This window comes from Pelodiscus sinensis, chromosome 1 (genome assembly GCF_052426305.1).
Source record: "Pelodiscus sinensis isolate ZL-2025 chromosome 1, ASM5242630v1, whole genome shotgun sequence".
In the NCBI taxonomy this organism is placed as follows: Eukaryota; Metazoa; Chordata; order Testudines; family Trionychidae; genus Pelodiscus; species Pelodiscus sinensis.
Window position 1 is genome coordinate 17669231 of NC_143052.1, and position 15419 is coordinate 17684649.

Genomic DNA, 15419 nt, shown 5'->3' on the forward strand with positions numbered 1-15419 from the left:
CAGCTGTAGTTTTCCAGCTGTCCAACTCTGAAACCAACTGTGACAGGTTCAGTTGCAGAGACCTGCTTGGGACTGTTACTTGATGGCTGAAATATCATTTATATTTCAAAATAACCGGTGCACTCAAAGGACACGGAATAGCTATTTCAGGATACCTTTGTATCCTGAAATAGTGCTGCAGTGTAGACTCAGCCTAAGGAAATAATAGGCAAGGGATAGACAGCACATCACTGTTCATGAATTTAACGATAAACATGGTTTTAAGGTGAGCTGGTGGGCCACACAGGAAGTCTTGTTGTATCACATCTGGGGTGTATCTAGACTACAGGGTTTTGTTGACAAAAGTGGACTTTTGTTGACAAAACTATACCTGCGTCTACACTGCTACTGAGTTCTGTCGACATAACGTCAGCAGAACTCAGCAGTTTTGTCGATGGCTGTAAACCTCATTCTACTAGGAATAACGCCTTTTGTCGACAATGTTCTGTTGACAGAAGGTGTTATTGCATTTACACTGTCCTTTGTGTCTACACTGTCATGTCGACAAAACGGCTTCATTTGTCGACAGAACTGGACGTAGTCTAGACGCTCTTTGTCGACAGGAGCTTTGTTGACAGTATCTGTCGACAAAACTTCTGTCGACAAAAGCCTGTAGTCTAGACGTACCTCTGGGCTGCAGGTACCTGATATTACTGCACTAGTGGGTTATGGGGAATACTTCATTAATATCAATGTAGGAAGGTGCATAATGCTCACAGCTTTCAGAAACAGTTGCATGCAGGAACATTCTTCTCTGACTCTTGCATTATAATTGACAATGTTGCAATTTAATTAGTGATATTTTTGGGAAATCTAGTCTACTCCTATCTCTCCTGACTCATGAAGCTGTACTGGCCACCTCAAGAGCACCGGCTGCCACTCCCAGCTCAGCAGAGGCTGAATTGCTGTTCAATTTGCTTTTGGAAGTTTGAAGGGTTGCTAGAGCAGTTTCCTCCCTGGTCTCAGGAAGGCAAACATCCTCATCATTATTATAGCTGCATTATTATAGCACTACATAGTATCTATGAGGTGAAGGGGGCAAAGCTACTGCCAATGTTAAAGAGCAAGGTTGACCAGTCTGTTATATTTGTACAATCACAGGATCAAACAAAACTTACTACACTGCAGTAAGTTTGACATATATACATAAATATAAATGTTTACTATTTACTTTCACTGTTCTTCCATTTTTACTTACATTTGTTGCCCATGTATTTGCACTCAGTGAAGTTCTATTTTTGAAAACATAGAGTATTTTTATTAGATTACACCTAAAATTACCAAATTCAGAATGGAAGGCAAAAACAACCCATATTTAAGTCACATTTGCATGAGGCACATTATTTTGGCTATCAGAGAATTCACAGCAGAAGGCAATAATCTATGACATTTAATCTCCATACACATGAGACACACTACTTCATAACGGCATCAGAAAAAACTACTGTGTCTGACTGTTAAAATGGTGATTTAAGGTGATTTAACTATAGCTCCATAGTTGGCTCTTCTAATAGCCCTTGGCTGCGTCTAGACTGGCATGATTTTCCGGAAATGCTTTTAACAGAAAAGTTTTCCGTTAAAAGCATTTTTGGAACAGAGCGTCTAAATTGGCACGGACGCTTTTCCGCAAAAGCACTTTTTGCAGAAAAGCGTCCCAGCCAATCTAGACACGCTTTTCCGCAAAAAAGCCCCAATCGCCATTTTCATGGATTGCCATGACCAACAAACACATCTTTTTAAAACTAGCATATTGTTTGCAGAGGAACAAAGTATTTCAGAGAAAAAGAATTAACACAACCGAAGTCCTAGAGGCTGATCTAATTTGACATGTCCTACTAATGTAGATAACCTAGGCAGACCCACTTCTTCAGAAACTACAGAGAGTTCTGGACTCTAAGCCTCAGTTTCCATTCTCTTCAGCTTTCTTTCCTTCCTGAGAGGCCACAACAAAACCTGTCTACCTCTTGCTTCAAGAACTGTCTTTTTAAAACAATAGGGCTACATCTACACTGCAGTCTTCTTGAGCAATAACTGTTTTGCACAAGAGTTCTTGTTGGAACTGGGATTTAGCAGGCTGCTTCCGATAGGCACAGCATGAGGCAGTAAGTTTTGGGCCTTGTTGGGAAAGTGCTACCTGGGACAGAGGTGCTGTCTAGCCTGGACCCAATCTCCACTACAGCTGCAACATCAGCGCGCCAACGCAAGCAAAAGTCTGGGACTATCAGTCCAGGGGCGTGCACACTCTGGGGTGGGGTCACTGGGGGTGTGTCTAGACTACAGAGTTTTGTCGACAAAAGTGGACTTTTGTCAACAAAACTATACCTGCGTCCACACTACCGCTGAGTTCTGTCGACATAACGTCGACAGAACTCAGCAGTTTTGTTGATGCTGGTAAACCTCATTTTACGAGGCATAACACCTTCTGTCGACAGAGTTCTGTCGACAGAAGGTGTTATTGCATGTAAACTGTCCTTTGCGTCCACACTACCATGTCGACAAAGCAGCTTGCTTTGTCAACAGAACTCAATGTAGTCTAGACGCTCTTTGTCGACAGAAGTTTTGTTGACAGTATCTGTTGACAAAACTTCTGTCGACAGAAGCCTGTAGTCTAGACGTACCCTGGTAGTACAAATGTTAGCTGTGTAAGCTTCAATTATTGTTATGTGTTTTGTTAATGCTATTCATTGCTAAATCTGTTTATCCCTGTTTATTTAAGTTAAGTAAAGATTGTTTATTTTAAAGTATTCTATTAGATGTATATGAGTTGTAGTTGTTCTGGAATTAGATCCAGATTTATGTTGGAATGAGTATGTTCCTGGAGGCTTTCAAGGCACATCAGTGAGTGTGTACAAGGCCAGCCAGGTGGAGGCACCGCCATTTTACATTCATTACCAGCAAGGGAGTGGATAGGGCTTTCCCCAACTAAACACCATCACTACTGGGGTGCTCAGGATCTCTTTTGGGTTAAAACATCAGGCGCCCAGGCACACCTGTGAGTGTGACCTCCTCCCCAGTAACCCGGGGAGGAAAAGGGAGGTTACATAAGGGCATATTCCCTTACAGTGCTATACTGAATTAACTCAACAACTGTAGTCAGTAAACACATTTACAATGTGCAGACAGATATATATTAGATGTAGCATTCATAAGCAGTGACTGTCAACTCCAAATCCATCACACAAGGGCATAGAAATATTTCTGTATTGCCTTTGGATTAAATTTTGGCTTGATTGAAGAGAGCCAGTGCAGCCGGGGGAGCAGTGCTGCCTCTTGTGTGTCTGGTGTAGGAAACATTCTGCTGTGGCAGTGTAGACTGTTGTGATACATTGCCACTTCTTTGAGCAGAATAATGTGAGTCTGATCTTCTGCCAAGCAGCACTGGCAGCTAATGGCAGCATATGCTCAAAGCCAACATGATAACAGTGTGACATACTGGAGTGCTGGGAAAACACAACTGAACACAGTATCCTGGCCAAGATCACCTGACTGGGCTCAGAGTTCAAAGGTCTAATGACTCTACTGATTACTGTTACAGCCATTCTGACACAAGATACTGACACATATTTGACAATAGATGGGATTTACTCATCTATCAATAATATTAATTCCAGCAAAAATATATATTTTTTGGTATAGTGGGGTCTTTACAATTCCAGACTTTGCTGCATATAGTTACTTTCCTGGGCTCTGATCTAAAACATATTGCAGCAATGGAAAAACTCGTGTTGACTTCAGTGAACTTTGAATCAGGCCTTAGCCCTGGTAATTAGGGTTGTCAGATGATTTAATCAAAAATACTGACCCTCTCCCCCCAAAAACCCACACCAGGGAATAAATTCTGTTGAGAAAAAAGGGGGAGACCAAAGCTGATAAAAAAAGGACCCCCAAGAGTTGTTAAGCAAAATTAAAAAATTTAAAAAAACAGCGTGGCCCCTTTAAGAAACACTTGTGAGGCTTTTTGGCCCTAACAAGCTGCCGGCGGCCATCTCCGTCCCTGCTCCTGGTCACACAGTTCCCCTGAGGAACCAGGTAAGCACCTGGGATTTTCTCCTCCTGGCCAGGAAAAAATCAGAAAATACCGGACATTTTAGGTGTCCCGTATTTTCTGATTTTTTTTACCAGACAGGAGGCGAAAATACCGGATACCTGGCAACCCTACTGGTAATCAGTTTACTAATTAATAAAAGATATTTTAAAAATGTTAACAATATTTCAATTTTTTTTCAGAAGTGTAGCTGCCTGTCTGTGTGTTTATTGGACCAGCTTATAGACTGGCCAACATTTAAAAAAAATTCAAAAAGTTGATGAACAATTTCCCACTCTTTTTATATGCAATGTGTAGGAAAGATAGGAAGAATGGCAAGAAACCATCCTGGCTTAACCAAGAAATCTTCAATGATCTAAAAATAATAATAATAATAATAATAAAATAAAAAAGAGTCCTACAAAACTAGAAACTGGATCAAATTACAAAGAATAAATACAAAAAAATAGCACAAGCATGTAGGGACAAAATTAGGAAGGCCAAACTAGAAAATGAGCTCAAACGAGCTAGAAACATAAAGAGTAACAAGAAAACATTCCACAAATACATTAGAAGCAAGAGGAAGACCAAGGACAGAGCAGGCCCACTACTGAATAGGGGAAGGCAATAATAGAAAATGTGAAAATAGCTGAGGTGCTTAATGACATCTTTGTTTCAGTTTTTATCAAGAAGGTTGGTTGTGATTGGACATCCAACACAGGGAATGCCAGTGAAAACAGTGTAGGACCAGAGCATAAAATCATATATATAGTAGCCCAATGTCTGTGACTCTGTAACGCTGAAACGCTGGCTGTTCCCTCTGGGCGGCACTCCCACCGTGACGCTTGGCTGACTTCTGCGCCGCTCAGCCGGGCCACCACGGGGGAGCAAGCAGCACAAGCGGCCGTTTGGGCACTGCAGTCCCTATGCAGCACCCCCGTGCCACTTGCTCCCCGGCGGCAGCCCAGCTGAGCGGTGCAGAAGTCAGCCGAAAACCACGGCGGGAAGGGAAGGGGGCGGTGTGGTGACATACATTGCCAGTGGGTGGGGCCTGGCCATGTACGGCACTGCCCCACCCCCCTTTGCCTCCCACTGTGGTGCTCGGCTGACTTCTGCACCTCTCAAACGGGCCGCTGTGGGGGAGCCCAAATGGCCGCTTGCTCTGCTTGCTCCCCTGCGGTGGCCTGGCTGAGCGTCACAAAAGTCAGCCGAGCACCACAGTGGGAGGCAAAGGGGGGCGGGGCGGGGCTGTGACGTGCGGCGTGACAGAGGCTCCAGGTCCCGCCCCTGGCTGTGAACATCACTGCTCCGCCCCCCTTCGCCTCCTGCAGTGGCGCTCGGCTGACTTCTGTGACGCTCAACCAAGCAGCCGTGGGGAGCCCAAATGGCCCAAGCAACCGTTTGAGCTCTGCGGTCCCCCGAGTGAGAGGCAGGAGGGAGTGGAGAAGAGAAAGAGAGAGACAGACAGACAGAGCGAGAGACAGAGGCTCAGGAGAGAAGACCGATGTGGAGGAGAGACCTGAAAATCCCGTCTTATGACGGGCTAATTAGCTGGTAAAGAAAGAACAAGTTAAAAATTACTTAGACCAATTAGATGTCTTCAAGTCACAAGGGCCTATTGAAATGCATTGTAGGGTAGTCAAGGAGCTGACGGAGGAGATATCTGAGCCATTAGCAATTTTCTTTGAAAAGTCATGGGAGACGAAAGAGATTCCAGAAGACTGGAAAAGGGCAAATATAGAACAATCAATAAAAGAAAGAAGTTTAACTTGCAGCATTACAGACAAATCATCTTAACTCCTGTAACCTGGAAACATAATGGAGCAAACAATTAAGCAATTCATTTGCAAGCATATAAACAATAACAAGGCGATAAGAAATAGTCAGCATGGATTTGTCAAGAACAAGTCATGTCAAACCAGCTTGATAGCTTTCTTTGACAGGATAACAAGCCTTGTGGATGGGGGACGGAGGAGTGGAGCAGTAGACATGGTATATGCTGACTTTAGTCAGGGTTGCTGGCAGAATTTGTGGGCCTCTGAACAAGGTGGGAAGGCAGTTCTGTGCTCCCAGAAGGTGCGAGGCCTCAGGCAGAAGGGGCAAGGCGAGGGTGCCAGCCCTCCATGCCACCAGGCGCATGCCCAACCCCCGCCCTCAGTGATGCCCACAGTATGCGGTATGGTATCGAGGCAACGATTAAAAGGGCTTGGGGCTTCAGCTGCCACAATAGCAAGAGTGGTGGCTGGGAACCCCAGTGCCCTTTGAATTGTTGGGCCCCAGGCCCCTTTGAATTGCTTCCCTGTTGGCGGGCCTGACTTTAGTAAAGATTTTGATACCGTCTTGCATAACCTAAACATACAAGAGAAATGCAACCTAAATGAAGCTACTAATAGTGGATGCAAAACTAGTTGGACAACCATTCCATGAGAGTAGATATGGGTGGTTCACAGCCATATTGGAAGGCCATAATGAGAGTGGTCCCACAGCAATCTGTTCTGGGTTTGGTTCGCTTCAATATCTTCATCAATTATTCAGGTAATGACAGAGCATATGTCAGCAACCTACACACTGCACCCCACCAGAGTAATCTGCTCCTAGGTTGCAAGGCACTGTTTATATTGACTGCCAGCAGGTATGCCCTCACCAAGCTCCCAATATCTGCAGTTCTGTGTTCCCAGCCAATGAAAACTGTGGAAAGTGGTGTGGGCTGGTTGCTACTTCCCACAGCTTCCATTGGCCAGGAATGGTGAACTGTGCCCTATAGATTCATGTACAGGCAGTCCCCGGGTTACATGGATCCGACTTACATCGGATCCCTACTTACAAACGGGGTGAGGCAATCCCGCACTAGCTGCTTTCCCCCAGCAGACCAGGGAGACGCGAAGCTAGCACCCCCTCCAGCAGACCAGGGAGACGCGGAGTGACTTCTCTCAGCAGACACCTCAGCTTGAGAATAAAGGACAGAGGGAAGTGAGGTGTGGGAGAATAAAACTGAGCTCTGGAGAAATGTTTGGCTAGAGTTTCCCCTACAATATGTACCAGTTCCGACTTACATACAAATTCAACTTAAGAACAAACCTACAGTCCCTATCTTGTACGTAACCCGGGGATTGCCTGTACTCTATTTAAAAATCACTTCCTCTTTCACTTCACAGTGCTTTTGATGTCATAATGCTATAAGTTTTGCAACCATCCACAGAGTCTTCCAGGAAAAATATTAGATCGTAACTTCCAATATCATCTCAACAGAAAAAAAAACTTTAAAAAACAGCAAATATCCTTTCAGAGGTTCTTTACACATAAAGATGCAATGTCAAGTATAAAAATCCTGTTTTATTTTTTCCATTGCAGGCAACCTTCAAACTAAATCTCTACACTTCTGGGCAGGAGATTGTGAAGAATCTATTCCTCTGGGCAGGTTCTAATCTTATGAATATGATCCCTTCTGTTTAACTTGGATGCAAATTCATCTGCAGCAACTTGAACACATCCTGAGACATGCAGAATTTTGTTAGATTGCCTCTACAATGAGAGTACCAGATCCAAAGCTGTCAAGTGTCATACAATGATTGTCAGAGAGATTCACATGGCATGCCATAAGGGACAGAAGAACAGCACTCCTATTGGATTTTTGGAGCTGGTCTCAGTTAATAGGACTTGCCTTGTGCCCAGACAGGGGAGAAAGCTCAAGTCTTAAAAAAATAAGCCCTGGAAGTCACAATTTCAACCACAATGATAGTTGTAACAAACTTTTTTTTATTGCATACATGAAAGATGCTAAATACACCACATGCTCATTCAAAATTTGATGGGACAAATCAAATGATATGTAACATCCTCCAGAACTACTTTTGTATCCCCCCTTTAAGACTTCATAACTACAACTAAGTAGATTGACGTCACTCAATGATACATATTGAATGCCATGTAATATGGCCTCTACCCCTGGAACCACTTTGAAAATTCTCCCCATTTCAAGTCTCTGGAGTTTTTCTATGTGGCCTTTCCCCACTCTTTTGCAATTTTTTTTAACCTAATGGTGTATGCAGCTTTGACATAAAATAAAATAGTAAATACTGGTACCCAACCAGAAATCAAAAGGATGGTTTCCAAGTAGTCATGGAAGAAACCATCTAAAATACCAAATTTATCTTTGAATATCAAGTTTGGTTTTCTTGCAAGCAACAGAAAAATAGGACAAAATCCCTGTGTACTTTGTCGCTTATAGCTGCTTCACCCACAGAAACAAATATCAATTATTCATTCATGTCCAGTCAGACTGACTAGCTGTACAAGCCATTGGCCAGAGCTTCCATGGAGGGACCAGTTATGCATCCAGTAAGGCAGCGACACCATCTCCTCACAGAGCCTCCTCTACCTCTTCTGCTCCTAGACCCAGCCCAGGTGTGTCTGAGTGTGTCTAGACTACAGGGTTTTGTCGACAAAAGTGGACTTTTGTCGACAAAACTATACCTGCTTCTACACTGCCGCATAATGTCGACAGAACTCAGCAGTTTTGTCGACGGCTGTAAACCTCATTTTACGAGGAATAACGCCTTTTGTCGACAAAGCTCTGTTGACAGAAGGTGTAATTGCATCTACACTGTCCTGTAGCGGCTTGCTTTGTCGACAGAATTGGATGTAGTCTAGATGCTCTTTGTTGACAGAAGCTTTGTTGACAGTATCTGTCGACAAAACTTCTGTCGACAAAAGCCTGTAGTCTAGATGTACCCTCTGTGTCCTTCTGGAATAGTTCTTCCCCCCTGTGCACCTGCTTTTGTTGTACTCCTGTCATGAGGAAAGACAAAGGCAAACTGGGACACCACACTGCACCAGACTATTCTGGCTCCCCCCCTCCAAAAAAAAAGTGCCAGAATGCAATTTCAGAATGTTCCTGTAGAACTATGACATTTGATATGCAGGACGTCAGATTAGAAGATCATTATTGTTTTTTCTGGCTTTAAAGTCCATGTTTTCATGAGATTTGAGTTCTGGCACAAATTTCTGTAGGCTAATTTTATAAGAAACTGACATTGTCCTTTAGCAATGATCTAACCCCCCTGACAGTGCCTTCCCTTGGTTAAAGAGGAGGAGATATTAGAGAGGAAAGGAATAATAAAGTTAAGCATGCTTGCTGACAAACCTTATCAGAGCAAAGAGAAACATTATGATTGCACTTGTCTTGGTCTAGTGCCTGTGTATTGTATATAAGTGTTCCTATCTGGTAGGCACAGTTGGCACCTGGAGCATATTTTTTTTCTCATTGAGATAGTTTTCCAACCTAATTTGTGTTATAGGATGTTTTTTCTCCAGTTCTTTCCCTCTGTATTACAAGTTCCCTTTGTTTTGAGATAAAAGGTTTAATTAATCATATTCCAGCAGCCTTTGTTGAAGCTCAGTTTAATTTGAGAGATCCTGCTTCCCCCACCACTAAGGCTACTTTTAGATGAATGAATAATGAGCTGTGAACACAATATATATTGTTTATGACAAGACTAAATGCTTGTGCAAAATTATCTGAAAGTTTTAGCGTATCTTCTGTCTAACATTTTATGTTTGGTTAAAGCTGTCAGAGCAACATTCTGGCTAAATGCTGTGGAAGGTCATTCAGTAATTGAATAGATGGAGCAGTCAACATGCCCCATTGCCATGGAAGGTTAGAGCACTGAGCATTTTAGTCCAGTGAAGATTAGCAAAACCTATGGTTGTTTAGCATAGCAGTGTCAGTCTTTAGAGTCCCCATTATAAAGAAAAGTATGAGATATTGGCTAACTTTTCTATATAGAAATTTGTTTTTAGCTTCCTTCATGCACACTCACTTTTATCAGGTTTTGGTTAAAATAAAAAGTTGAACAGTTACTTTTGAAAATCTGTCATGTTTTTTCAACTTATAAAATATTTTCCACAATGTTGAAGAGAGTCAAGAATAATTTGGGGTGCAGTGTTGGAGGCATCAGGAGGATGAGAGGCAGAGATGTATTGCTTGGCTTTCTGTGTTGAAGACAGAATGAAATCTTCTTAGAGCACTTTGCTAGGTTGCCAGTTTATGAGGCTTTTCTGACAAGAAGTCTGCAGTCTGAGAGTCAGTTCTGAGAATGAGGGATCTGAAAGCATCTGAGAAATCTTGGCTTTTTTGCCCTTTTAAAAATTATAATTCAATCTGCAGAGGGGCAGCACTGTGACGGAACCACCTCATGTTTTACAAAATGGATTTACGGACACAAATATGAATAACTCAAAGATATTTGGGACAAATTGCCTCATGTAACCTATCGATCTTAATGTCATCATCTGCTTGGTTTGTATATCTTATTTTGGCATACGTATAATTCTTGTGTGTAAAATTAGACATATTGAGTATGGAATGCTTTATGGTTCCAAATGTGCAAATGAGAGCCACCAAGGTTGTTTCCAATGCTGGGACACCTCAATGTCTGGGTAATCACCTGTAAACAGTTTGATTGTAAAGTCTTAGCAGTGGCTGGTTTAAGGAAGTCACATATCCATCACAACTGGTAGGGGTGGACCAAGTAATTGTCCATGGAAAGGTGGTATCTATAAAACAGTAGGGGTACATCTAGACTACAGGCTTTTGTTGACAGAGGCTTTGTCGACAGATACTGTCAACAAAGCTTCGGTGGACAAAGAGGCTACGTCTAGACTGGCCCCTTCTCCGGAAGAGGCATGCTAATTTCTCACTTTGGAATAGGGAAATCCGCGGGGGATTTAAATAAACATGTCCGCCGCTTTTTTTCCGGCTTGGGGAAAAGCCGGAATAAAGCGTCTAGACTGGCGCGATCCTCCGGAATAAAGCCCTTTTCCGGAGGATCTCTTATTCCTTATTCCTTCAGGTAGGAATAAGAGATCTTCCGGAAAGGGGCTTTATTCCGGAGGATCGCGCCAGTCTAGACGCTTTTTTCCGGCTTTTCCCCAAGCCGGAAAAAAAGCGGCAGACATGTTTATTTAAATCCACCATCGACAAAACTGCTGAGTTCTGTTGACATTATGTCGACAGAACTCAGCGATCTTTTAGACGCAGGGTTGTAGTCCACTTTTGTCGACAAAACCCTGTAGTGTAGACATACCTAGGAAGCTAGGCGTTTTTGTCTTTATCTGGTGTGGTACACTCAGGAGGATACCTAAAGGCTCCAGGGAAAAGGAGATTTCCCTGGTTTTGGAGGCTTAGATGGAATAAAATCAATTTTAGAGTGAGTTTGTAATAAGTTTGTACTGAGGTTTTAGTTTTAGAATTAGCTAAGCATTTTCTGTTTTAAATTGGTAACCTACTTTGCTCTGCCTGTTCATAACCACTTAAATCCTACTGCTTGTATTTAATAAAATCACTTTTATTTACTATCAAACCCAGTGTAAGTTACCTGGGAGAGCAATCAGTGTGTACATTCACCTTTCATTGTTAAAGGGGGCTTACCTAAAGAATTCATTTGGGGAGTGGTATCCCAAGAAGCTGGGCCCAAAACTCCATTTTCCTTGGATCTGAAGGGTGTGTCGAGACTACATGGCTCCGTCGATGGAGCCATTTAAAGTAGTTTACTTGACATAGTCAATGAAGCAGGGATTTAAATAATCCCCACTTCATTACAATAAAAATGGCCGTCATGTGGTGCCGACAATCAGCTGATCTGGCACAGCGTGGCAGTCTAGACGTGGCGCGGTCAATAAGGGAAACCTTTGTCAACGTCTCCTGTAAGCCTCGTGAAACGTGAAACAAGGCTTACAGGAGCAGTCAACAAAGGCGACCCTTGTCGACCACTCCGCGTCTAGACTGCTGCGCTGTGCTGGATCAGCTGATTGTCGGCACAGCACGGTGGCCATTTTTATTTTAATGAAGGAGGGATTATGTAAATCCCTGCTCTTTGACTATCTCGAGTAAACTACTTTACATGGCTCCGTCGATGGAGTCATGTAGTTTAATACACCCCGAAGAGTTTCAGTGAAGAGACAGTGATCTCAGCTCTGTGCCTTGGCTGGGGGAGACCAGGGAGCTGGCTCATCAGGACAGGGTAGTGAGAAACCTCAGAGAGTAGGAAGGTGAGTGGCAGAGGTCTTGTCAGCACTCCAGGAAGCATGCCCAAGGGGTCTTCTGTGACTGCACCCTGTCATAGCACTTTTAGGCTATGTCTACACTGCAACACTGTTTCGGGATCTTGGAGTATCCAAAAATAGCTATTCCGCATACATGTTACGTATAATTTCTTACCCTAAAAGTAGTTCTAATCATCTTTTTTCACAAGGTAGGCAGCCTCTTAGCTTGGGTTACATTTTTCACCCTCTTCAGTCTTAGATGTTTCCAGCAGTCATCTTAGGTGGTAACTAGGGGTGTCCGGGCATCTGGCAGTAACCCCCATTGTTTGGTTTCATGCCTTTATGTAGATTTTGCTCAGGGTGGGAATAATTGTTTTCAGTTCAAACTTTTCTCACCTTGCCCTGGTCTACACTAGGGAGTTATTTCAAAATAACTCCTCTTATTTCGAAATAATAAGTGGAGTGTCCACACTACCAAGACTGTTATTTCAAAATAAGGGACTGGTTATTTCAAAATCTGTACTCCTGATTTCCACGAGGAATAAGGCTCGTTTTGAAATAGTTATTTCAAAATAGCAGTAGTGTGGACACTCCCCTGCTGCTATTTTGAAATAACTACTCCCCAGAGTCATTCAAAGTAATTACTCCCCAGCGCTTCCTGAGGCTCTATGTCAAAGTAGCATATCCACATTCTGTCTACATCTACACTGCAGCGCTATTTCGGGATACCAAAGGTATCCCAAAATAGCTAATCCAAGCAGGAATGTATAATGCAGAAGACAAAATAATGAAAAGACCATTGGTTTTGTGGTTTGGTGAAGCAGCATAACTGCCTTAAAATGCATGTTCCAGCTGACAATAATTATGGAAATAGGAACACATGCAAGTACAGTTTATATTTGATAGTTCTGTAGTATCAGGATCAGTTCTTCCAACTAAGAGTCTAAGATAGAAGCAACAACATATCTTCAGATCTATGTCCCAAGTGTTCCACACATGGAAAGGTTGAAAATTTGAAAGCTACCCAAGGGATTTGGTCATCTAATTCCTATTACAATTAATATAAACCAGGTATCTAAACCTCCTTGGTGACTTTGAATCTCTTAACCAAAATGTTCTTCTCTTAAGTCTATGCTGAAGTAAAATCAAGATGGGATAGTAAGGCCTAGTGCAGGGCTACTCAACACATGGCCCGCAGGCCGAATGAGGCCCACGGCCTGTTTGTTTGCAGCACATGGTGCAGTTTGGGTTTATGCGGGGCTCAACATGCTCCACAATAAAGAGGTGTCTCCCAGGTGGGGTGAGAACTGAAAGACACAAGCGGATGGGGTAGCTGGAACAGATGGGTACAGGATGTCAGCATTTCTAGCCCGCAGAGAGGAGATGCTGGGAGCACTGGGGCATTGTGGAAATTGCTGGCTGCAGAGCCTGTAAGGTTCTGACTAGCTCACACTGGCTATGTTTAGGTCTGGAGCTGTGGCTTAAGGCTTAATCTTTGTATTCATGCCAGTCAGTGTGAAAGAAGCTATTTGCATGTATATTCCACCCCACTTAAGTTGCGGCCCTCGGCATGCACTGTGAGTATCATTGTGGCCCCCAGGGCTTCCAAAGTTGAGTAGCCCTTGCCTAGTAGATAGAGACTGGGAATGGCACTTATGCTGCCTACTTTTTATTCTCGGACACTGGCCTGCTGAATGACCTTGAACAAGTCACAACCCCTCCTGATGCCTCAGTTCTCCACCTGTAAAATGGGGATAAAGATTCTTCCCTCCCTTATGAAGCACTTTGAGATATACTGATGAAAAGGACTCATTATTATGATAATTTACCCTTCTTCAGTGACAGAATGCTACAGCCAAATGTCTCAGAAGTGAATTGTGTAACTTCTGTCAGAGGAGTAGCTGTCTTAGTCTGTATCCGAAAAATGAGGAGTCCTGTGGCACCATAAAAATTAACAGATTTATTTGGGCATAAGGTTTTGTGGGATGCATTTGATGAAGTGATTTTTCCCCCCATGAAATCTTACGCCCAAATAAATTTGTCTGTCTTTAAGGTGCCACAGGACTCCTTGTTGTTTTAGTGTAACTTCTGCATCTTGTGAAAACAATGCTTTATGGGTAGCTCAAAGTAGAGAGACTTCATTGGTAAAAAGTTATTACAGCACATACTGCAAATATCATGGGAATAGCATACCTTGGGAGGAAAATAGCAGATACATGTGGCATTTGGTAGGGTGGTGCAAGTGCTAATTGTGAACCTTAAAGCAGGCACTATAGAAGCATCACTCAGAGGTTCCAAGGCCAGAAGAGACCACTGTGATTATCTAGTCTGACCTTGTGTCTAACATGGGCCACACAATTTCCCCAAAATAATTCCAAGAACAAAGTTGGCTATATTTGTTAAATGTAATGGGAAACACATTAGTTTGTTCCTTTGTAGCAACTTGAATATATCAGATAGTGGGAAAACACAAATATCTTAGTATTTGTATTTAGACTTGTGTTTTGACTGGGCAATATTGGCTCATAACTCTATTTCTGGGACAGAAATAACACACAATCTGGTTTTCTCGGCATGTTCTACATCCAAAACTTCAGAGTCTGTAAAAAGTCTGTGGAAATTGCAACTAATAATGCAGCAGTACCACTTAAAGAATTTGCACACTCCCCTAAAGATTAATTATTGCTTCAAAAAGCACGTGGCATTTCTATTGAGAAGAGGAAGAGTTAAATATATACATGAAAAGGAACCAGGTTTATGAATGATTAAAATGAATCAGGCTCAAAGAACTATTCCTACCTACATTTGTGAATGTGACACATGTCTATTGTAGAACAATGAAGAACAGAAAAGAGGTGAATGATTGAATGAAACAGGTTCATTTTAACTGTTGTAAATAGGAGAAGACTCCTGCATCTTCCTTTTGTATTTTTCTACTCAACAAAGGGTTTTTATGTAAAACTCATATTACAATGATTTCTATCCAGCCAAAGACACACTTTGTACAAGAGGAACTATTATAAAACCATTAAGGCAGCAGTTGATGTTTCATATAATAAGGACTGATGAAGTGTGACAGAAGCATATTATGATAACATGCAAGTTAATTTTTAGACATATTGGCTAACTGTATAGTTATAAGGTTGCAGTTCTTAGTGATGAAACTCTAAAAAGAAGCAGTGTGTCATTTTCAGAAGACAATGTAAGGACATTTAAACAATTTGAAACAATGCTTTGGCCAGGATGCCAAAGAATATGGATCCAGAGCCTCAGGGAGGTCAGTGGAGCAGTGCCAGTTTACACCAGCAACTAG